Source organism: Tupaia chinensis, unplaced genomic scaffold, assembly GCF_000334495.1.
Source record: "Tupaia chinensis unplaced genomic scaffold, TupChi_1.0 Scaffold000001_1, whole genome shotgun sequence".
Lineage (NCBI taxonomy): Eukaryota > Metazoa > Chordata > Mammalia > Scandentia > Tupaiidae > Tupaia > Tupaia belangeri.
The window spans coordinates 8,437,487-8,463,071 of record NW_006159427.1 but is presented as its reverse complement, the minus strand read 5'-3'; the positions used below and the strand labels follow the sequence as shown (position 1 = coordinate 8,463,071).

General features: G+C 47.1%; 1 long non-coding RNA gene across 1 annotated transcript in view; it reads right to left on the bottom strand.

The window, feature by feature from the left end:
* The window catches only part of LOC114007161 (uncharacterized), a 69,901-nt gene that overhangs the window by 42,833 nt on the left and 1,483 nt on the right, over positions 1-25,585 (bottom strand). Inside the window, exon 2 of the long non-coding RNA XR_003548800.1 lies at positions 1,367-1,465. This is a non-coding gene — a long non-coding RNA (uncharacterized LOC114007161). The remainder of the gene's footprint in view (positions 1-1,366; positions 1,466-25,585) is intronic.

The following is a 25,585-nucleotide window of genomic DNA, read 5'->3' as shown; positions in this document are numbered from 1 at the left end:
CCCGGGCCTTACAGGGAAAGATTTCAGCCCCTCACCATTAAGTGTGAAGTAGATTTTCTCCAGATGTTCTTTTCTGGTTGAATAATTTTTTTTTTTTATTCCTACTTTGAGTGTTTTGTTTTGTGTTTTAACATGAAGAAGTATTGGATTTCGTCAAAAGCTTCCTCTGTGCAAGACACACCCTTTGCACTTGCTTTTTCTCTCTGGGTACTTCCCTTCCACCAGCGGTATGGCTTGCTGTTTCTCATATCTGCAGGTATCATCTTCAGGGCATTTCTGGGCCACCCTGTTCCCCTACCACCACCGTCTCTTCCTCAGTCAGTCAACCATACAACCTTCAAAGCACTCAGACATTACTATATATATGAATCTTGAGGATACTTGTATAGAGTTTAGTGTTTACTAGCATGTACTTATAATTTTAAATTTGCACAATAACATCTGCAAGGTAGATCCTATTATCTCCATTTTCCACATGAGGAAGTTGAAAGATAGCGAGGTTATGTGCCTTCCTAAGGTCATGCAGCTTGTAAATGTCATGCCTAAGATTAAAATGCAGGCCACCTAGCTTCAAAGACCATTCTCTTAAACACTTGCTGTCATACCTATCAATACGACCTTTACTTACTTGTTAACTTATTTTTTATCTACACACAAGCGCTGTCAATCTCATTTATTGCTATATCCCTAGCATCCATTACCATGCATGGCTGGTGTTAAATCAATATTTAATGAACAAATGGAACAATGGTCCTAAAACGTCCCACAAAAACAGAGTTCCATAGCACTGTCAACTATACACACCATGGAGAGTCACGAGGCTCCTCGGTCTTCAATTCATTGTTTCCCAAACTCCCTTGAGGAAGAGACCTCCATCTCCACTGCATTAACAGCTCACAGAGCAGTGCTCCAGGAAACACACTTTGAGAAAAATGTCTCTAGCAAGGCAGGTCAAAGAGCATAGTTCCCAGAAGAGGATGCTTCTGCCCCATTTCTGAGGCTGGCCCCATTCCTATCTAAAAGGTCTAATTTAGAGGCCCTGAAAGCACTTACATAGCCACAGCTCAGCTCAGAAAGCAAACCACAGTATTACAGTCCCCTTCTCTTTCCTGGAGTTGCTCCAGGTACAGGGGGACACATGATCACTGAAGACACTTGAAGATTTCTCCAACTATCAAGATGGCTCAATGCCCCCGAAGGTCTGTGGTCCCACATATCACAGACAGCTTTGGTTTTCTCAGAGCTCTGCCTCGCTGACTGTGGTGCACGTAAGACCACCGTTCACAATGGAACCTAGTCTCAGAAGGCAAGCAAAGCCAACAACGTATTCGCCACACAACCGTCCAATTCTTCCCATGGTACTTACTTTAAAGCTGTCATTTACATCAAGGCTTCAGATGTGGAGTGACTTCCAAACCATCATATCTCAGCTTTTCGAGTCCTCAAGGTTATCCACTTGAACTCTCTGAAAAAGGAGAAAGAAAAATCTCTACATGGATGTGGAAGAAAGAAAATAGCAAACAACACGCGGCCACCACGTCTGTGCGCCAAGCAGGACCTCGGCTGTGATTAATCTGCTGCCCTGAAGGGCTTTTCCCCTTTCAATTATTCATCTACATCAGCGACGGCCAATTATCAGCAGGGGCTAAAGCACCTTTTTAAATCTCTCCTAAAAGTCCTCAGTAAAATAATACGTTTTTTCCCATTCACCTTAAACTCAGTGATAAAGTCGTTTCTATACAATGGTTATCGAAAGCACTTATTTTTCTGTGGTGACCAGAATTTCATGTATTTGGTCTATAGGCAGCAGTAAATACAAACTTTATCTTCAGTAAATATGAGCTTTTCCTAAATGTGAATTTACATCCAAATAAGGGGACGTGGGAAGGGGAACCTTAACACAGGGAGACCTCAGAAGAGGGGGAGATGGGCTGGAACCCATGACGGAGCAGGACATGGACAACCACACAGAGCCGCGGTCCCTGCTGCTGAGAGGAAGGGTGCTGGTCAGAGAAGCCGGGGCTGGAACAGCCTGTCTAAGGCACCGGGGCTGTGGTTTTCTCTTTGCTATTAATTCCAGGCAATCGACTGGGTCATCGGAATAGTCATGACATGTTTTTCTATGCAAAAATGTGTCATGACTTTTCCTCTGACCCAATATTCTTAAGTGTGCATATCTATGTATATTTCTCTGTTTTAAAAAATAGATACAAATTTGGGAACCGGCAGTTAGCGTAATGGCTATGTCGCTGGACTCCCACGTAGTCGACCGCGGTTCGTGTCCCGGACCCGGTGGCTTAAAACTCACGCCGGGCGCATGTGCGTACGTGCCCAAGATCCCGAGAGGAGAATGGAGGAGAAGGGATTGCGGCGTGACCATCCCCCCTGGGGGGTGATTTCTCGCTTTCTGTCTCTATGTCTCTCTCTGTCTGTCTGGCGAGCGCACGCGCCCTACAATGAAAATCTCTCCAAAAAAAAAAAATAGATACAAATTTTAAAAATATAAATATATTGGGCCGACCTGCAGCATGGTGGCGAAGGCAGCTGGATCCCACACGACCAAAGGCACAGTTTGAGTCCCAGACCTGGAGGCTTGAGAAACATGTAGGACACCTGTGTGTCAGCCCAAAATCTGGAAAGGAGAGTGATGGGGAAGGGATGGTGGCATGACCATTCCCCATGGGGGTACTCTCTTACTCGCTGTCTGCCTCTCTCCAGAGAGTGCATGCACTCTTTGGCAAAATACATACATACGTATATATACTATGTTAAAATATATATGCATGCTTTTTGTTTTAAGAGACAGGTCTTGCTGTGTTGTCTAGGCTGACTTCAAACTCAAGATCCTCCTGTCTCAGCCTCCCGAGCAGCTGGAACTTTAAGCGTGCGCCACCATATCTGGCTTGGCAGGGACAATCTCCAACATTTCTTGTTCTCAGAGGCTGGGGAGCGAGGGAAAACCCCACCTGTACTAGAACGTGGCAGCACAGAACTAAAGTAAACAGATATTTCCCCACGTGGTTTGCCCAAGTAGGTGTCTCACGTGTAAACAGTGACTCACGTGGTGATGGTCATGCCTTACGCTCGACCTGACTGACTGCCAGACTTTGCCATGGCCTAGTGGTTAAGGGAGCCAGAGCCCATGTGACTGACTGCAGTTTGAAGCCCAGCCCCAATGGCTTGATAAACACATGAGATGGGTGCACAAGATTGCCCCAAATTGTGACAGGATGGTGAAATGGAGAAGGGATTAGAGCAGGAGATCCCTGTTTAGGGGCTGTTTTCCTCCTCTAGGTCTCTGTCTCTCGCTCTAGGGCAAGCACATGTGCCCCTTTGCTCACTAAAAAAGAAAGAAAAAAGTGGCTGACTGCTGACGTGGCATTCTGATGACTCAGCAGGGGAGACGTGCAGAAGACAGCAAGGCTCCAGCCCCGAGACCCCAGACTTCAGGAGAAAGCCCTTCAGTGTGTTCGTTGATTGGTGGTTAAGACAGGGGTAGCTTTGGGACAGCTTTCATGGTAGGCTATGGAAGTGCTTCCTCCATCTCCTCCTGTGTCTCCTCCTGAGCACTTCCTGTATCACCTTTTGAAAAGGTCAGGACGAAGCTCACTCAGGCACAGAAGGTCCCGGACTGGACGGCGGCCAGTGACGCCCAGCACTGTGAAGGCCAGCCTCGGCCTCCCTGGCTCTCGGTTTCCACCCACAAACAGGAGGCGTGCTGTCAGAAGCCTGCAGCTCCTAGGTGCAGAGAGGACAGGGCTCATCTCCAGAGCTCTGGAGGCAACTTCTAAGGCAGGCATGTTGTAGCAGGTGAGAGGGCAGAGTCGGCCCGGGTGGTTTCCACAAGGCAGAAAGAGTGAGCGTCACCATTGCTTACTGAAATCCAGACAGCCGTGAACTATCTGTCTATTATAAAAAGAATCTGTCTCCATCCCCCGGCCTCAGCCTCCCAGCTGGGACTACAGGTGCATGTCACCATGCCCGGCTCCTTTTGTAGCCAGGCTGTCGACCTGTTGCTCACGGTCCCCATCCTCCCACGTCCACCTGCCTAAGTTGTTGGAATTATAGGCGTGGGCCACTGCACTCAGCTTCGAGACTGAACTGGGAGTCGAACCCAGGCCTTCCACGAGGTCCCGGCCTGTGGAGAGCAGCACCTTAGCAGCACGGCACGCACTACTGCAGCTGGGCCCACACGGCCATGAACTCTTAGCCACAAAGATGGTTGTGGTAAACAGAGACAAATGACCGAGTTTCTGTAGACTGATTTTTGTGTCCCCCCCAAAACCAAAAAATCATTTTCCCTCCTCTCCCACAAATCTGTTTATTACTAAAAAGTTCTGGGGCCTTGTGAATAGGGCCAGACCAACTAAGGTTCTTTTCCTCTAGGCTTCTCCTCGGGATTCTAACCAGGGAGGAATTTGCCTGCTTTGGAAAAAGAGACCTTCTTCCTGTACCAGCTCCATGGGAAGCAAACATGAAAGTATTCAAAAAGGGAAGAAGTCAAGAGAACCACAAGAGCCAGTTGGAAAGGCAGAAGGAAACCACTGTGGGCAGCAGAGGAATCCCATCCCTCCTTCTTAAAGAGAGCACGGCATTCCACAGTCCCTGTCCCACGTCCCTCCAGCGCCCTCTGTAAACTTGGAGTGCAAGAAGCATGGCCTCGGGGCTCTGCACGGTGAGTGGGGACAGAGGAAAATCTAGAGTGGGCACCCGAACCTAAGAAAGTTTAAAAGGCCCGTACCTGAAAATCTTCAGTTCCAAATTTCTCATTGACCTAAGTCACTAGGTAATAAAACTTCAGAACACAGGACACGTGGGGAAAAAGAGAGCAAGAATACAGTCAGAAAAGGGTCCACATTTAGTGACAGGTGGAGATCTGTGAACTGGTCAAACTGGTATAGAGGCAGAAAAAAGTTCCAGAGAAAAGCAAGATACTGGGAGAAGGACGACCGTCGTGGTTAAGGCCCAAATAAGGGATGCTAAGCTCAGGGCTAGACCAGAGGTCTTGTCTCAGCCCTTCGGGGCTTTCTTGACCTTTCCAACTTATTTCTTCCCGGTCGATACAAACGTACACCTGACTTTGACATGATTATCAATCCCTGTGCAAAAACTGTGTGACTAATTCTAGTCACACGTCACCTGACAAATCCAACGGCATCTGGAGCAGAGATACCAGGGTAAGGCACACTTTTTTTTTCCTTTTATGATAGTGAGCACACACATGGCCATATGCAAGACAGAAAGAAGCACCCTCAAAGGATCCAGCCATGCCTCATTCCCCTTTCCCAGCCCTGCAGCTCCTGTGGATCCTGGGTATGCAGGTCTGGCATATTTTCAAGCCCACCCAGGGATCTGAACCCATGGTTGGCCGTATGGCTTCCAGTCTTGCAGGGCACCTGTGTTACTGCTGTGTCACAGCTGGGCCAGAAAGGCACACTTTTAGGTAAACATTTCAAAACTCGGACAGAAGGTGGCAATGGAAGTGGCCATAGTGAATGGATATTTCTGGAGAGTTTTATTCATTTACCACTGAGCTCCAGGTGGGGGCACTGAGCAGTCTTGTCCCGGTCTCTCCCAGGTGTCCAACGGTCCCTTCCATTTCAGACCTTAGTGATGAGGCTGCTATGACATCCAACTTTTCTCTGGGTACTTTCTCCCTTCTTTTTGCCCTAGAGGCCTAGAGCAAAGTTCTTCCAAATGCTTCTATAGGGTCTGTTATACTTTCTCTTTACCCTCACACGAATCTCAGGCTATCTTTCAGGGTAGCCCAGACGCCTCCAGTGTCTAGGAAACCTTGCTTCTTTCTCAAGGACCTCACTCTCTCTCCTAAATTCATGTCAAATTCCTGGTTATAAATGAGCACTGTCGCTAATTCTCAGCACTCAGGTTTTATTGAATTGATTAGCCAGAGCAAAAACAGCAATGGTAATAATAAAAGAGTAATTGTTATCATTATTTGGGTATTTATAAGGTAAATAAATAAAGTGCCCCTAAATCAGCAAAACTATCCACCCATTAGAAGGTCTCCACTGACTGAGGCCACACAATGACCAACAGGCATCACTGCGTGTCTGTCACAGTGTGGGGACGGTCCCTCAGACAGACTGTATAGCTGCCCAAGGCTTGTCATACTGGCAATCATTCTCAGATCAAACAAGACCATGGAAAAGCCATTAGGAAGTGGCTGGCTTGCAGGTGTAGGCACCGAGGTTAGGAGCAATGAGCGATGACAACAGTGGAGTGGTGTCCTTTGGAGACGGTGTAGCAGGCAAGGCCAGTGAAGGGGAGGGATGCCCTTCAAAGATCACACTTCCCTTGGGCCAGCTCTGTGGCTTGGTGGTTAAGGTAACTGGATTCCTCATAGCCAACCCCACAGTTCTAGTCCCTTGGGAAATATTCCAGGCACATGGGCATGTGCTCAGAGTCTCAAAGGGAAGGAGAAAAAGAAGGGACTGCAGAGTGGTCATATCCCGTGGGGGTGACGGGGGTGCTTTCTCCTCCTCCTGTCTCTGGCGACCACACATGCCCTCTTCCAAAAAAGAAAGAAAAAAGGGAAAGGGAAGGGACATGGACAGTTCTCAATGACACACCAAGACTGGGCTTCATTTTAATGGTGAGGATGTGTGTGTGTGTGTGTGTGTGTGTGTGTGCGTGTACACATGTGCGCGCACGCGTGTATGTACACAGAAAGCCTTGATAAAGAACAAGTAACAATCCATTTTAGAAGTCCTAGCCACTGACCCATTTTTAAAAAATAATTATTTATTAATTTTATTTATTATTTTGAATTTGCTATACGGCACATGCACTCAACAGAGAGAGATGGAGAGAAAGAGGGAAAGTGAGAAAGCAAGGTGCCAAGTCCAGGACTTGAACCACAGTCAGGTGGCCACAACCGCTTGGTGGCCATGACCATTGGCTCATTTTATCTGTCAAAGTAATTCATAAAAGATTTGTGATCCTGGATTATTACATTTGTAATATTTTTACACATCAGGATATCTATAGAAGAGTGAATATTTTCCTGAATACTGGATTTTCACTAAGCAAACGCTGGGAGTTCTGACCAAAGATATATTCAATTTGACTGTGCCATCCTTTTTGCCCCGTCTCTCTCTTAGCTGAAAGATAGCTATATTCTACATGAATGTCTTCCCTCTAAAATTAGGAGGTGGGTTTGATAAGCAGGACCCTCTTTCGTTTTTTTTTGTGTTACAGGTACGAGTCTAGCGTGTAAGAAGTAGGTGCAGAGAGCCTAAAGGATACCAGGGGACAGAGGGGCAGCGCGGCCTCCCTGTGACAGCTTTCAGCAATCAGCATGTCACCAGCTGCAAGAAGATGTTCACAGTCAAAATAGCAACTGACGATTCGGTGAGGACATGTGAAGGAGAGGCAGCTATAATAAGCACCACGATGCTCCCCGCTGAGATCCAGAAACGCCACCCCTCTGTCCTTGGGACTTCTTCCCGGAGGGACATGCTGCCCACTTGATGCTGCTCTTGGATGGCCTTCCTCTGTATCCCACGACAACACAGGTTCTTAAAAGGAAATGTTAGACCAGCTGGGTGCGTGGTGGGTAAGGCGGCTGAGTCCCACATGGCCAGCTGCATGGTTCAAGTCTCGGACTGCTGCTCGTGTGGGTGCCCAAAATCCCGAGAAGAGAATGGAGAAGAAGAGATTGAGGTGGGGCCATCCATGCTTGGGGGGAGGGGTGCTTTCTCACTTTCTCTCTCTCCCGACCGAGAAGGTTCATGCGCCCTATGACAAAACCCTAAAAAGTAATAAGGAAATGTCAAAAGGAAAGTGTACATTTTCAAGGAAGCTCCTCAAAATCCTGGTAAGTGTTCTGCTTCCAAACTCAAGGGACATGGGTACTATCCAAAATTATAAGTGGAAAAATTATACTGATGGGCTCGTCTGAGGTTTGTTTTTTTTCTCTTCAAAATCTTTGGCAGCTTCTACTGCTTTCCCACTAGCAACCATAAAATATATAAACAAGTAGCAAACATTGAAGAAAAACTTGGCTTGTAGTCTGAGAGCTCTGAGTACTTGTGAATACGTTTTATATCGTCATCTGGAGATGCAAGGACAACTGTGCACTTGTATTCCGTAATTCTCTGTCTAGGGCGAGATAGATTTTCATCCTATAAAAACCCAAACCCAGTTTTATACCTCACACCTAGTGGTACCTTTTCGCCTGGAGAGAAATATTAGGGAATCTCCCTGCCTAGATCCTGGGGGTGTGGCCCGTGAAGTCGGGTAACCTGGCACCAAAGCCCTGCTAAGGGCGGCCATTATCCTGAGCTCAGTTTAATTTCGTGCACTGCATCCGAGTCAGCAGGGGTGCATTTACCACCTACCGCACACAAGGCACTGCGCCGTGTCAGAGAAGAAAAGAAACAAGCAATTGCAATAGTCGAAAGGCTTTGAAGTAGCAGTAATTTTTTTTTTTTAGAGAGAGATTTTTTTGCTATAGGCCGCATGCATTTGTTGGAGAGACAGAGAGAGAAAGAAAGTGAGAAATCACCCTCCTCCCAGGCAGATGACCATGCTGCATTCCCTTCTCCTTCATTCTCCTGTCAGGATTTCAGGCCCGCATGCACATGCGCCTGGCGCGAGTTTGAGTTCCACCAGGTCTAGAACTCAAACCCTGGTCAGCCATGTGGGAATCCAACACCTTAAGCACTACACCACCTGCTGGCCCCAGTAAAAGTAATTTAAAGAGCCAAGGAAAAGGGACTGGAATAAATATTGAGGAGAACAGGGAGAGATGCAAACTCACTGGGTACAAGTACGTGACATGCAGAACACTCCCAGAATGCTCATTCCTTGCTAGTCGGAATGCAAAATGGTACAGCTACTTTGAAGAACAGCTCGGTGGTTTCTTTCTTTTTTTTCTCTTAAATAAAGTTGTACATCTACTTACCATATAAACCAGCAATCTCACCCTTAGGCATTTACCCAAGAAAAAAACCTTAAGCTTATATTTCCATAAAATCCTGTACATAAAGGTTAGAGGAGTTTTACTCATAACCACTTAAAAAAAGTGAAAAGGCAGAGATCAACAGTTAGTGTAATGGCTACATCGCTGCATGTAGTTGATCGTAGTTCAAGGCCCGGACCCGGTGGTTTAAACTCACAACGGACGCGTGTGCGTGTGTGCCCAAGATCCCAAGAGGAAAATAGAGGAGAAGGGGGAGAGGTGATTTCTCACTTTCTGTCTCTCTCTGTCTTTCTGGTGAACGCATATACCCTATAGCAAAAACCTCTCCGAGAAAAAAGAAAGAAAGAAAGAAAGAAAGAAAGAGAGAGAAAAAAAGTGTAAAGAAACCAAAAATTGCATAACCAAAAAGTATACATTGATAAAGCTGACTTTTTGAGGGAATTTTTTAGACTTTTTGTTTTTTTGTTGTTTTTGCTATAGGCATATGTACTTGCTGGAGAGAGACAAAGATGGAAAGTGAGAACTAACCCCCAGGGGGGATGGCTGTACCACAACCCCTTCTCATCCAGACTCCTCTCAGGATTCTGGGCACACATAGGCACCCGGCGTGATTGTCAAGCTGCCACGTCCAGGATTCGAACTGTGTAGTTGGCCTGCTGGCCCAACAAAAAAAAGCAGTTTAGAGCAGTAACACCAACAGAATGTTCTCATGAGATGAGGCTATTGTTATCCCTGAGGTTTACAAACCAGGGATCTAAATTCCTTTACTAATTCCCACCCCGTTTTTTTTTTTTTTTTTCCCACACAGTATTTAGAGAAGGACCGTTGGTTGCTCTTTGTAGGAACAAGGCTCCCACGATCGTGGAAGTCTTTCAAGGCACCCCCGCGCTTTAGGTAATTGGGAACTCTCTTGTATTCAAAACAGACGAGCACGCGGCTTTCTCCTCGTGCTAAGTGTGTGCCATGAGTCGCTGAGGAAAGAAGGCAAGCCTGAGTCCAGCAGACCTGTCTGTCCTCGCAGACCCAATCTGCTACCCACGGACACACAGAGGGGCTGCGATCCAATGCTGAACTGCGTGAAAGTAGACCAAGGTTACTGTCCAATCCCTAGGCAAGAGGGAAACCTACCACAGATCTTGACTGCTGAATGGCAACTCTGTAGTGGCGTAGGAAAACAGAAGACCATCCCCGGACTAGTGAAAAACGCAACTGCACTGCGATGTGCTCCCTGCACCCAGACCAGAGACAGGGGAACTCCGGGACTCGCGAGCACCCCTGCCTGCTCTGAGCGCCGAGCACCACTCCAGGTGCTGTAGACCACGGACAGAGCCCCGGCGCCGTCCTGTGCAGAGCCCGTTCTCTCGGCACCAACCCACACGTTATAGACAAGTGAACGCACCAATCCACCGGAAGGTCCCTATGGACTGAATGTCCGCCAACAGGAAAAGCAGGATAAGAGACAAAGACGGGCAGTTTCATCTTGAGATAAAGAGGTCAGGTGTCTTGGAGGAAATATTTCAGCAGCGACCCGGAAGGGCTGGGGAAAAGGCTGATGCATATCTAGGGCGAGAGTGTCCAGGTGGAGAAAAAAAACAAGTCTATCTCTCTGCTTTTGAGATAGGAGTGTGACCAGTATGTCGGAGAGACTATCCAGATGGCAGCCTGGTTGGCTGGAGTGCCTGAGGGCCAGGGAGAGTGCCTGGGAGCCGGCAGAAGATGTGGTTAGACAGCTGAGACAGACCACGTGGGCTCTGTGCCAGAGGCTCAGGCCTGTATCTAACAGTTACTGGAAGCCCTGGTGGCTTCAAGCAAGGGAGTGGCCTGATTTGATTTAGATTAAAAGATTCACTCCAGTTGCTTCAAGGAAAATGGGCTGGGCGTGAGGGGAGTGGGGCGTGGACAAGAGGAAGCAGGGAATTCAACAAATGGCCACCCAGACACCCCAGAAGGGAAGGTGGCTCTTGGAGCAGAGGTGACAGTGGATGCTGGCTAGACTGGGCAGCTGGGTGACCACGGGTGCCATGACCAAGATGGAAGCAGCTGGGACAGGCAGGTCGGTTCCCTACGGAGAGCCGCCATCTGAGTTGCTAGGAAATGCATGTTCCGTTGCTATCAGGGAGTTGACATGTGATCTGAGATAAAGAAAAGGCTAACTTGATCTACATAGCTTTACGCCTTCAGACTTTAAAAGTTGTAAAAGCATTGACTATTAATTTAATCTGGCAACAGCATCCCTCCAAAGCTGGCCACTGACTGTAAGGCCCAGACTGCAGTGAGAAACGGTACACTCCATTAGTGGACTTCCCAGGAAACCAAGATTTCCGGCGAAGCTAATAAAGGCTTCAGAAGCTTTATAAAATACATCAACAATGCTTTGAAGATCCCGTTCATTTCGCTCTTGCTCTACAAAACAAAAGAATCTCAGCAAGATTGCCTTGGACGATAGTCTTTACCATACTGCCATTTGGAACCAAAAAAAAAAAAAGCTTTGTCTGATGGGAAAGAGAATTGTAAGAATCTTTAATTGGTTTACATGTAAAGACTTTTACATAAACACTGTTATTTTGAAAAATCCCTATTAAAGCATTTATCTGCTTACAGGTTTTTTTCTCCAGCTGTTGCAAGATGTACACGTTGAGGAAGTGCTTTCTGAGTTTTATGAAGCTGTGTTGTATCTAAACTAGAAAGAAGCCAGAAACGACACGCAAATGCAAGCCCGGCTCTGTCTCATCCCTGTGTTTAGAGTGAGGGGTGGTGGCTGGAGAAGTAGCAAGCCTCCAATTCCATACTCTGGGACTCTGTGCACGTCCCCAAATCACATTTGTTTCATCCAAGACAGAATTCGTGCCCAGGATTTAAAACACACGGAAAAGTTTAAATTGTTTTGATTGGAATAACTGTAGCCTGCTAACATGTAGTTCTTCCAGAAAGTTATCAACTCCCATATTTTCCATTTTTCCCCTCCAATTCAACCCTAAGAGCAACAGCACTGACTCCTGGTGGGGAACTGTTATAGATCAAAACACTTAGGGACACCAAGCACAGGGCCCTCGCGAGACAACAGAAACTGCTACTTTTCACATCTTCCTGCTGGAAAGAAACTTTCAGTCCAGCTGGAACCAACTGAGCTGGGAACGATCTTATAAATGTGGTCTGCTTTTCTTTTATTTATTTTTATTTATTTATTTTTTTTTGAGAGGTTTTTGCTATAGGGCGCGTGCGCTCGCCAGACAGACAGAGAGATATAGACACAGAAAGCGAGAAATCGCCCCCCCAGGGGGGATGGTCACGCCACAATCCCTTCTTCTCCATCCTCCTCTTGGGATCTTGGGCATGCACGCACACGCGCCCGGTGTGAGTTTTAAGTCACCGGGTCCGGGACGCGAACCGCGGTCGACCACGTGGGAGTCCAGCGACATAGCCATTACGCTAACTGCTGGTTCCCTATTTATTTATTTTTGAGAGAGAGATTTTTGCTATAGGGTACGTGGGCTCACCAGAGACAGACAGAAAGTGAGAAATCACCCCCTGGGGGGAATGGCCATGCTGCAATCACTTGTCCTCTATTCTCCTCTTAGGATCTTAGGCAGCACGCACACACCGGGCATGAGTTTAAGCAACCAGGCCCAGAACTTGCACCGCAGGGCCACGGGGGAATCCAGTGTCTTAACCACTACGCCACCTGCTGGCCCTTTGCTTTTCATCTTTTAAACATTTTATTCAAAAGAAATGAGTAGGCTGGCTCCATAACTACTGGTTCAGGACGCCAGTCCCCACAGGGCTGTCTATGATTCAACCCACCTCTCCTTTATCAGCAAGAGGAAATTCTTTGAGTCACATGCGGGGACCAGCATATGTCCCTTAGGTGGCTTCAGGACGTTCCTCTTAGGAACACTTCAAAGTCCTTTCATGGTTTTCCAGGTGTTTTCTGACTACACCCTCTCTTTTAAGACATAGTCTTGGAGTTCATTGTTTTGCTCTGAAGGATTCCCGCTCAAATCTCTCAATGTAGTGACTTTTCTCACAGTATCAGCTATTAAAGACAGATTTTTTTTTTCCTGGCTTGTTGCTTTAAGATGTCAAGATGTATTTTGCTTTTCTAATCCAGACTTGGAACTTCCTTTCGCATAGCCTCTCCTTGTTACACTAACCAGCTGTTTCTGCCTTTTTCCAGAAGACAGAGGGATCGAGGCTTTATCCGCTAGACTTCTCACAGGTCATCCATTCGCATGTTTACTTTATTCCTTCCCGATGGCTCCAGACAAATCTTCTCTACTGCTATTTTTTTCAAATCTCAGAGTTAAAACACACACATACCCACACCGTGTCAAGTCCTCTGCCAAGACTAATTTGGTGTGGTTTTCTCTTTGGACTCCTCTGTAATGTCCTAAAGATGTATTATATCTGGATTCTCGGAGGTCTGTTAAATATTAACCACGAAGATGTGAAATCTTAGAAAACTGGGTCAGCCTGAATCTCTATGATTAATCCAGCCTGGTATCTTTTCTCTGGGAGGTTCCGTAATACATTCTGAAACTGTCACTGACCAGAACACTCAGTCATCACTGACCCACTTGAGAAGCTTATTTCTCCAGAAATATTCCAGAACAAAATGTCACCTATAAGGGCTATTCTAGAACAGGAGTCAGCCCAGGAGCCCGCCCGATCCAGCCCGCTACTGACATGTGTCAAAGTTTCATTGGAAAACAGCCTTGCTTATTCATTTCCAGATTATCTAATGCTGGTGTTCATGCTCCAAAGGCAGAACTGAAGAGCTGTAGCAGAGGCTGAATGTCCCATAAATCTTGAAACATTTGCTATCTGGTTGTTTACAGAAAACATTGCCAATCTCCTCTCAAGAGTGTCAGAACCAAGGACTTTTAAGACAAAACGTAGAACTCCCATTCTGTGTGACTTTGCAAAGTTAGGTCAATAGAATATCAGGGTAAAAATTAACTGGCAAACTTTTGACCAGCAGTTAGCATAATGGCTATGTTGCCGGACTCCCATGTAGTCGACCATGGTTCGCATCCCAGACCCAGTGGCTTAAAACTCACGCCGGGCGCATGTGTGTGTGTGCCCAAGATCCCGAGAGGAGAATGGAGGAGGAGGGATTGTGGCATGGCCAACCCCCCAGGGGGTGATTTCTCGCTTTCTGTCTCTCTGTCTCTCTCGTGAACGCACGTGCCTTATAGCAAAACAAAACAAAAACCTCTCCAAAAAAAAAAAAGTGCCTAGTACAGTGCCTGATATTCAGTAGATGATTAACAGGCGGGTACATCAAAAAATGTCAAGGGAAACAGAATTAAGGTATCAGTTTATTTTGGTACAAAATGGGTTTGAAATTCATGCATAGTTTTTTTGTTCATAATGTGCATTTTCCATAAACTTTCTGAAGACCCCTATGTAAATCCCCTTCTTCCACTTTTACTTTATTCCTTCCCGATGGCTCCAGACAAATCTTCTCTACTGCTATTTTTTTCAAATCTCAGAGTTAAAACACACACATACCCACACCGTGTCAAGTCCTCTGCCAAGACTAATTTGGTGTGGTTTTCTCTTTGGACTCCTCTGTAATGTCCTAAAGATGTATTATATCTGGATTCTCGGAGGTCTGTTAAATATTAACCACGAAGATGTGAAATCTTAGAAAACTGGGTCAGCCTGAATCTCTATGATTAATCCAGCCTGGTATCTTTTCTCTGGGAGGTTCCGTAATACATTCTGAAACTGTCACTGACCAGAACACTCAGTCATCACTGACCCACTTGAGAAGCTTATTTCTCCAGAAATATTCCAGAACAAAATGTCACCTATAAGGGCTATTCTAGAACAGGAGTCAGCCCAGGAGCCCGCCCGATCCAGCCCGCTACTGACATGTGTCAAAGTTTCATTGGAAAACAGCCTTGCTTATTCATTTCCAGATTATCTAATGCTGGTGTTCATGCTCCAAAGGCAGAACTGAAGAGCTGTAGCAGAGGCTGAATGTCCCATAAATCTTGAAACATTTGCTATCTGGTTGTTTACAGAAAACATTGCCAATCTCCTCTCAAGAGTGTCAGAACCAAGGACTTTTAAGACAAAACGTAGAACTCCCATTCTGTGTGACTTTGCAAAGTTAGGTCAATAGAATATCAGGGTAAAAATTAACTGGCAAACTTTTGACCAGCAGTTAGCATAATGGCTATGTTGCCGGACTCCCATGTAGTCGACCATGGTTCGCATCCCAGACCCAGTGGCTTAAAACTCACGCCGGGCGCATGTGTGTGTGTGCCCAAGATCCCGAGAGGAGAATGGAGGAGGAGGGATTGTGGCATGGCCAACCCCCCAGGGGGTGATTTCTCGCTTTCTGTCTCTCTGTCTCTGTCTGGTAAGCGCACGTGCCTTATAGCAAAACAAAACAAAAACCTCTCCAAAAAAAAAAAAAGTGCCTAGGACAGTGCCTGATATTCAGTAGATGATTAACAGGCGGGTACATCAAAAAATGTCAAGGGAAACAGAATTAAGGTATCAGTTTATTTTGGTACAAAATGGGTTTGAAATTCATGCATAGTTTTTTTGTTCATAATGTGCATTTTCCATAAACTTTCTGAAGACCCCTATGTAAATCCCCTTCTTCCACTTGCCAAGCCCCTCTTAGTTCTTTCGTATTTGGTTTCCTTGTCTCCTCCTCTCCACTACATTCTCCCGACAGAGTTGGGAGTTCCCTCCTCTTGGCACCCTAAATTATTTTAACACTGGCTATTCCATATTCTCATCATCAACCTGCTTGTCTTTCTTCCCATTTAGAATGTGGGTTCCTCAGGGTCACGGCCACGTCTCATTTAAGTCGCCTTCCTAGGACCAGCACATAGAACCTCAGCAAAGACTTCTTCACAGAATGAGCAAGTGAATAAATAAATAAACACTAAAAATATTCTTCATTCTAAAAAATGTCATGGAAAGGTCATTTCTAATAGATTAGTAAATGATACCCGTTTTCTAAACTGAGTCTCATAAATAATGAATACTTTTTTTGTCATTGGTTCAAGGGCCCTAGTTGTCACCTATAATAGTAGTTCTACGGAACAGGCAGGAAGCAGGTTACCACTTCAATCACAGGCAAATATGAGAAGTTCCTAGTCCCCAGGAAGTAATAGGGACTTACTTCTATTTGAATCCAACTTTAAAAATTCTCTAACAACAAAAAATCTCTAGCTAAGTCTCTCATCCTTGAATGACAATGCAAAGTGTAATATTCTTTGTCTGTAACAAGAGCCTGGACTTAGTTTTTCGAATCATAGTTACTATAGTTTGAATGCGGTCCCCAAAGTTCATGGGTTGGAAACTTAATTCCTAGTGTAACCCTGTGAAGAGAAGGGACCTTTAAAGAAACGTTGAGGCCATGGGAGCTCCACTCTCATGCGAGGATTACTGGTGATTATGAAAAGGCCCGAGTCTGTGCATCCAGCCCCTCTGGCTCTCTGTCTGTCCTTCTGCCATGGAAACAGGCATCTAGAAGACCCTCACCAGATGTGGCCCCTTTGACCTTGAACCTTTCGACCTCTAAAACTAAGAGAAATAAACCTCTTTATAAATTACCCAGTCTCAGACATTTTGTTACAGCAGCTCAAAACGGACCAAAATGATAATGATACGCTTTATTATAAATTGTGTTTTTTTGTAGTCAGTTGCTTTAGTCTTTTTTTTTTTTTTTTAAGGTTTTTGTCACGGGGCACGTGCACTCACCAGCACAAGACAGATAGAGGGAAGGCCAGAAATCACCCCCCGGAGGGGGAGGGTGTCCACGTCACACCACAATTCCTTCTCTTCCATTCTCCTCTTGGGATTTTGGGCACACAAGCACACGTGCCTGGCATGATTTTCAAGCCACCGGGTCTAACACTCGAACCACGATTGGCCATGTGAGAGTCCAGTGCCTTAACGACCACACCACCTGCTAGTCCCAAGTTGCTTTAGTTCTTAAGCAAAATATTTAAAGTATCATTTGTTCAAAAATGAATGAGTCAGGCACTTCTCTATGCAGTGAGGATAGAATAGCAAGGAAATGCAGTTTTTGCCCTTATTCTAGTAAAAGCAATTAGCTTAGAAAATTCTCAGAATTACTTTTGACAAAGTAATGAAGTTACTTACATTCCAAATGTTTTCCATTATACTATAGTCCGTAAAAGATTAAGAGGGTCGCATATTTCCAAAACAGCAACAGATTTCCATATCGAATTGTTTACTATGGCTTGCTGCAACAATTTACTACACACTTGGCCGCTTAAAATAGCACAGGTTTATTATCTGACAGTTCCAGAGGTGAGACAACTGAAATGGACCTTACAGGGCTAAAAATTAAGGTATTGGCAGGACTGTTCTCCTCGGAGGCTCTAGGGGAGAGTCCATTCTCTTGCCTTTTCCAGCTTCCGGAGGCGCCTACATTCCCGGGCCCTTCCCTGCATCTTCAGGGCAGCAATGGTCGTGCGCTGTTACCACAGGGCATCCCTCTGCCGCTCATCTCCTGCCTCCCTGGCCCGCTTCAGCGAACTCGAGCACTTACGCTGGTTCTGCGGATAAGCCCGGGTATCTCCCCTACCTCAAGGACAGCTGACTAAAACCTTAATTTCTACTTGCCACATCACCTAACATGTCCATCACCTCGGGGAATTAGAACACAGGCATCTTTGGAGAACCATACATATCTCTGGCAATCAGGCCAGTGAGCCAGGTCATATATGACACCTGGGACATGGAATGCCACCGTCCCTAGAAACCAGTCCTTCCACCTGCTAGAATGATCCGCCCACCCATGCCTTCTTCTGGCCTGCTTGGGTCACCCCGCTCTGTGCGTCCCACCTCTGCAGATGGCTAGCTCCTATCCTCCCAACCTCGTTAGAGTCTCAGCCTTGACTGCGTTAAGAAAAACACTAATGATGTTTTTCAGTCCCCTATCCACCCTCCAAATGGGAAAGCCATGCCGTTTCCTCCATCCTTCTGTCCTAGTAAGAGACAGACCCTCCTGGACCAAACTTTACACAAAGATCTGTTAATTAGAGTAAAGAGTTGGTCACCTGCATCCCATTGCAACCTAACAGGAAGGAGGTAAGTTGTTCCCTATAGATTCAGACACCTCTACCTCTGTCACGTCAGCACATTCGTGTGTCCAGTTGTTAAGCTCATTGGTTCATGTGTTCCTAAGTTCAAAGAATAGATGTGTGTGTGTGTGTGTGTGTGCTTGAGAGAGAGAGAGAGACAGATCCCTTGAGACCAAAGGCTGTTGACCTGTAAAACACAAAGGCTCCATCCTCAGCTCCCCCCGACACAGGCAGCTTAGGAAGCAGCCTTTGATCACCACGATAAAGTGAGACATGCTTCTGGGACAGCCCAGAGTTCTGTAGGCTTCCTCTTGTCAGCTGTCAATGGAAAGAACCACAAGGGTTTGGCTGGCTCCCACGGGGTAAGGGAGGTCACTCTGGGGCCTACACTATCACCTCAGGGGGCAGGGCAGCTGGCCCTGGGAACGCTGAGCTGCGCTGGGTTATGGTGTGGGGAAGCTGGAGCCAGCCCCTCTGTTTTTGGTAACAGCTTGGAGCTACCCAGAGGGCTCCGTTTCGGCTGGCATTCACAGAGGCTGGAATGCCTGTTTGGCCGTCCCAAGCAGATTTTCCAACTCTGGTTTCCCACTCACAACACAAGGGTTCTCTCCAGGTCAACAGAGCCGCCTGTGCACCGTGAGAGGTCGCTACCTTAGGCTCATTTCAGAATGAAGGTTCGCAAAGCACCTTCATCAACTGCCTGCCGAATCACAGCTGTGTGCTTAGCTGCGGTCATTTTAAAATGTAAAATTCCAGACTGAAACGCTGTGAATGTTAGGCGAGGCACACACCTGCAACGACCGAATCGTATGAAGCTGTCCCCAGGAGGGCGTCCCGGATGCCCAAGGTCGTACTCCATACACTCCTCCTCCCTTTTTTCCCTCAGCTTAGCTGTCACTTGAAAACTCAGATGTGACAAAAATGTGGTCATGTTCCACCTTCAAGTGCTGCTTCCCCACACGAGAGGGGAAAAACGCGGACGGTCCCATTCTTCCTGCTCCTTTGCATTGGCAGCATCTCCAAACGGAAGGAAAAGGTGAACCAGGAGAACCAGGCCTGGTCCAGCCCAGAAGGCTGCGGTGCCACTTAAAGGGACACCTGGGCTGCAGTGTCAGTGGCCACTTACTATCTGGCTCCTAATTCCATGAGAAAGGGAGGTGCTGGTATTTGGGCAACTACATCAGAAACGCGTTTGTGTTTGAGGTGCCTCTACATTCCTCACGTCTTAATGCAGTCTTCCCTACATATATAATACATTTTGCTATAGGCCATGTAAGCTCACTGGAGAGCCAAAAAGAGGAAGAGAAAGAAGGGATAAGTTAGAAAGGACCCCTGGGGGTCAAGGTCATGGTGCAACCATGGGATTTGGGGCACGCATGCACACATGCCTGGTGTGTTTCTCAAGCTGCTAGGTCTGGGACTCGAACACACTGCCAGGCATGTGGGATCCAGCTGCCCTAACCACCACACCACCAGCTGACTCATCTCCCCAACTGCTTTAACTACTACTAGCATCTATAAAGACACACTTCGTCCTCACTGAGAATCTAGAATGTTCAAGCAAGAAGACACCGCAGAGGTTATCCTGCCTTGGCACCTTCAGTTTAGGGTAAAGAAAGATGGCCACCTGGCTGCCATCATAGAAAGTCATTCTCCTTCATTCCAACCATGCGGCCAGGGTCTGTCTCGCCTGAAAGACAGTGAGGCTAGAATCCTGATAGAGCCTTGCCCTTGAGGGGGATAGCTGCATGGTGGAGGAAGTCTAGATTGTTCCACAGAGGAGCTGTACTCAGCATGATACAGTGAACCAAACTTGACCACGCTTTGTCTGAAAGAAGTAACTGAACATAGTACCATCCCCAAGAGGTCTGGAGGGTGCTGGAACCCCAGTACCTGTCTTGCCCTTGGCTTCCCGAGGGCGCTTCCCTTACATATTAGAATGAGGGACCCGCGTGAACCTTAGCTGAATTTACGGCCATCTCCTGGCGGTGGTCTTCTTGTAGCAACCCACGTACAAAATTAAAAACACCTGGTTCATGGCTGTTTGTAGGCAACACTGTTAGTAAATCCTCAGTGACAAATACATCCAGCACATCCTGTGACAACGGGAGAAGCAGTTCATCTAGCCACTGAGGCCACAGAATAGGCCACAGTGACAAGGTGGCCAGGTCACACAGTGCTTATGCACAGCACATAGGGAGCCGGACCCCACATGGCCACTGCAGTTCAAATCCTGGCCCTGGAACTTTAAAACATGCTGGGAACATGCGTGTGTGTGTGTGTGTGTGTGTGTGTGTGTGTGTGTGTACCCAGGATTCGGATGGGATGAAGAAATGGAGAAAAGGATTGCAGTGTGACCACATCCCATTGGAGGGGCGCTTCCCTCTCCCTCTCATACACCCTCTGGCAAAATAAATACATTGATAAATAATAATCATAAATAATAACTAACAATAATAATAATAAGACCAGCAGGTGGTGCAGTGATTAAGGCACTAGACTCCCACATGGCTGACCAGGGTTTGAGTCCCGGACCTGGCAATTTTAAACACACTGGGTGCACGTGTGAGCGTGGCTAAAATCCTAAGAGGAGAATAGAGGAGAAGGGACTGTGGTGTGCCCATCCCCCCCAGGGGCGTGAGTTCTCATTTTCTTTCTCTCTGTCTCTCTCTCTCTCTCTCTCTCTCAGGCAAGCACATGCACCCCATAGCAAAAATCTCTCTAAAAATAATAACAACAACAATAAAGACCTCAATTCATATGCTCTATTCCCCTCTGCATCAGATGGAACTTTTTCACTAAATATTTTGTTAGCAAAACAGTAACCCAAGACAAAAGACTCTGAGTATAGATTGGAAGAGCTAAAGATGGACAAGCAGAAAACCAGCCACGTCTGACAGCCATGTGTTGGGGACAATGCTGGAGGTAGGGGCCCTCCCACCTTTACAGAAGTTCACTCTGCTGAGGAGATCAAGCGTCACCTAAACATCCCATCTGGCACAGGCTCTGATGTGGGTTCGTCCCTCGTCCCCCACTCCCGCCAACCCAGCTGGCCCCTTGAGGAAGCAACTGGAACTACACCTATCGTGACCAGTCAGATTTAGCCAGTGAAAAGAGAGGGGAAAGGTGTTCCAGGCAGCGGGGACAGCTGTGCAAGGCCATGAGGCTGAGTCTGAGCCTGGTATTCTCAGAAATCTGACAATTACAGGAGACAAGAACGTGGTACCTGGTGGGGACCAGGACAGGAGCCCACATCAGAAAGAACCTCCATGCCAGGCTGAGGTTCTGGACTTTAGCCTGGGGGCGGGGGCCAAAGCTGTGTGTGTAAAAAGCTCACCATTCCCTTGAAGGAGAAAGATGTTCAGTGTGAGATCAGAAACGGCAAGGTGAGGGGATGGAGGAGGCGCTCAGTAGTGCACAGACATGGCCGCTGGGCCTGACCCACCGACGGCTGTCACAGCGAGGCCACCAGAGCAGCACAGAGCACTGAGGGAAGAGGGGAGCTTCGGTGGAGGCGGGTAGCAGAGCTGCCTGGCTGGCTGCATGGCAACAGGCATTGCATGGACTAGGGCTTCGGTGAACCGCGAGGGGGGGCGGCACAGAGGCATGGAATGGTGGGAGGGAACAGCACAGGCAAACGACGGGGCTGGACGGCGAGACTCAGGCACTTGTAGGAGAGCAGAGAAGAGAGCTGGCAACAGTCCCCTGACCAGATGGAGTGAACATTGCTAACGGAGAAAGAGACTTGGGCTACCCCAGCACCAATCCTGACGGGCAAAGGCATGATGGCTTCTTTTTTCTTTGGAGAGGTTTTCACTATAGGGCGCGTGCGCTTGCCAGACAGACAGAGAGAGACATAGAGACAGAAAGCGAGAAATCACCCGCCAGGGGGGATGGTCACACCGCAATCCCTTCTCCTCCATTCTCCTCTCAGGATCTTGGGCACGCATGCACACGCGCCCGGCATTGAGTTTTAAGCCACCGGGTCCGGGACGTGAACCGCGGTCGACTACGTGGGAGGCCAGCAACATAGCCATTACGCTAACTGCTGGTTCCCGGTATGATTACTTCTAAAGATGGAACAGCGTCTGTGTGTGTGCACGACAGAGACAGAGACACAGACACAGACAGTGGGGGAGGGAAGGACGGAGGAGGGACAGAACGAAGTGAGCCAGAGAACACGATGAAGACAAGGACCATGAATTCATAGCTCATTAAATTAACCTCTTCTGGACTATCCGAATTACTTCGCAGCTGACAAGGCAACTGTTAATACCATTGTGCTCGAAGTGAAGGTGTTTGTACCTCTTAATTTCCCAGTGGAAAAGTTTGTCTCCCTCCTCCTCCAGATCTCCTGGGACAGGAAGTCAAAAACCAAAACCACCCTGCAGGGCACCTCCCAGAAGACATTAGTAGACCATGAGAATTAGACAAGACCTTTCCACCGGCCAGCCTTCTCCGCTGCAAGTCACACCACACACTGCAACCACGCTGCTGTGCTCTGGGCTCTGTCATTCAACAGAGGCAGAGCTTCGAAGCTTGGAAGGGAAACCAGGGGCCACCGGAGCCCCTACTGGGGACAGCCTGCATCCTCACGACATACCACACACTTCCTCTTGGACCTGAGGGGAAGGCTCGGCTGTGGCAACCTGCACACCCAGCACACGCCCTTCCTGCCCCCACCCTGCACCCATCAGAGCATTTCCTGGGAGGGGCCAGTGCACAAGGCAAGTGAAAATGTCCCCGCGGCAGCAACACCACACTGGCTCTTGACTCAGCCTTCCCTTCCACGTCTCCTTTATGAACATCTTGGAAAGAACCATTCACGCTGTAAGCAGCAGACAGGCAGAGTTTAACCCACAGCCACCAACATAGTGACAGCTCTGACCCCCCCACCCAGGACAGGAATCATACCCACAGAACAGTGGCCAGCGAGGACAGCAGCTGCTTTGTCCACCCACTGAGGAAGGCATGGGTGAAGGGAATGGTCCTGTCTCCAAGGGCAGCGATGCACCCGTTACCTCGGTAAGCAGACGTCCACCAAGCACCTGCTATGACCCAGACGCTGCCCTGCGTGCTCGATTTAAAGTAGCCAACAGGACAGAAAGCGATCCTTTTCCTTGTGGACCTTATAGTCTAATGATGGGTGAGGAAGTAACTTCTCTACACTTTTTTAGGGCAGAGAAATAATGATGTAATTTTAATAATTATGTATTTTAATATTATATTGGGTTTATGATAATATCCAGGATGGTCAGGTTTTTTTGTTTGTTTTAGGTTTTTGCCACAGGGTGAATGCAATTTCTGAAGAGAGACAGAGAGGAAAAAGTGAGAAATTGACCCCCAGGGAGATGGTCATGCTGCAACCCCCTTCTCCTCCATTCTCCTCACTTAGAGCATGCGTGCACACATGCCCTCAGTGGTTTCCAAGCCACCAGGTCTCGGACTTGAACTGCAGTTGGCCATATGAGAATCCAGAATCTTAACCACCACGGCAACTGCTAGCCCCCATAATGGTCGGTTTTAATAATACATACGTAGGAACTTATTTTTTTTTTTTGTCTAATAAAACACTTCTATTTTGCCTCTATGAAATACTAATTTTATTACCTTTCTGTTAAATTTATTTTGATTAACACAGTATTAATAGGGGTACATATTTGTGGGTCCAATGCGATTGCCCAGGACAATAACACGACATGTAGCGATTAAGTCAGGGTCATTAGCACATCGATCATCTCCACCACTTGTCATTATTTGGTGTTGAAATGTTCAAAATCCTCTGTTTCAGCGAAGCTGAGACTTATGGCAAATACTGTTCGTTATACTCACCCTACTGTACTTCGCAGCGCTAACTATGGTCCCCCTCCTCTATCTGTAAATTTGTTTCCATTAATCAAGCCCCTCTCTTGCCCTGATCCTTCCCAGCCTCTGCGGTCTTTCTTCATCTCCCACCTCTATGAAGTCAGTTTTCTTCAGTTTCCACACAATAGGAACATGTGTATTTCTCTTTCTGTGTCTGGTTTATTTCACTGAACACTAAGTGCTCCAGGCTCCCCCATTTAACCTCAAGTGACAAGATTTCCTGCTTTTGAATGGCTTCGTAGTATTCCATTGTGCGTGTGTACGACATTCTCCTTGCCCATTCATTTTTGATGGACTTAGGCTGATTCCGTATATTGGCTATGACTCAAAATGTTCCTCATGCTGAATTCAAATCTGTTTCTTTATCTCCTCCATCCATTGGCCCTGCCACTAATTTGGCTAAAAGAATAGATCAATATGAATTCCAACATGGCTTAAAGGCCCAGCCTAAGCAGCACATGCTGCATGGATATTGTGCTCCAAAGGCTCAGACCACATGGGAGGCTCATGGGTTCGATTCCTGGTGCCACTTGAAGGCCGGGTATGGTGGCAAGCACCTGTGGTCCTAGTGGCGCGGAGGCCAAGGCAGGAGAAATGTGAGCTCAAGGCTGGGCTGGCCAAGAGATGAGACCCCATCTAAAAAAGAGCCGGGCTGGTGGGTGTGCACCTGTCATCCAGCTGGGAGGCTGAGGCAGGAGGATCACGACAGCGACACCCCGTCTTGAAATAAAGAAATATAGTTTGACTATTAATCCAAGCAACCTGAGAAAGAGGCTGAGAAAGAGGAGAGAAAGAAATGGATTCTTTGAGAACTGGAGAGTGAGAAGTGGGATTGTCCCTAAGAACAAAATATGCTGTACTGGGTTTGGGAAGATAGTTGTGAGTTGTTGGGTGAGCTGATGTAACAACCTGTGCTTCTGACTCAGAGTCCTGGAAACAGAAGGCTTGGGATGAAGGCAGGAATTCTGGCCAGGAGAAAGCCACCACCTTCAGGATTCGAGCTCGGGGAGGGGACGCTTGTCCAGGTAAGACTATCAGGGTCCTGGGGTCCAAGTGAGCTAGGATGGGGCAGGGTGAGGGCAGTTGCTTATTAAGTTTTTATCAAACTTACATGGGGTTAAATTAAGTCCCTACATTTTAGATGCCTTTCTATTACTTATATTTTGAAAAAACTCATTCTCTTTACAGCGAGGATGGGAGACAGGCCCAGGGGTGTGGTCTAAGGAAAGGAGTTAAATGATTTATAGGTAACACCTATCCTCAAGTACAGCTACCTGAAAAGTGCATTTAAGAAGAATATGTCAAGTTTATTCATTTATTTTAGGTTTTTGTCCTAGGGCGCATGCATGAGCCAGAGCGACAGACAGACAGACAGACAGACAGACAGACAAACAGAAGGAAAGTGAGAAATCACCCTCCGGGGGGACAGCCACAGGACCATCCCTTCTCCTCTGGTTTCCTCTTGGGATTTTGGGCACATACACACGTGTTCCCAGTGTGATCTTCAAGCCACCAAATCCGGGATTGGGTCAGCTATGTAAGAGTCCAGCACCTTTATCATTATGCTAACCGCTGGCCCCAAGTGCTGTTCTTAAAAAAACTATTTTACATAACTAAAATCAGAATAGCCCAAGTTTTGGTTTTTGTTTGTTTGCCTTATTCATGATGAAGCACATGCATGAGAGAGAGAGGAAGA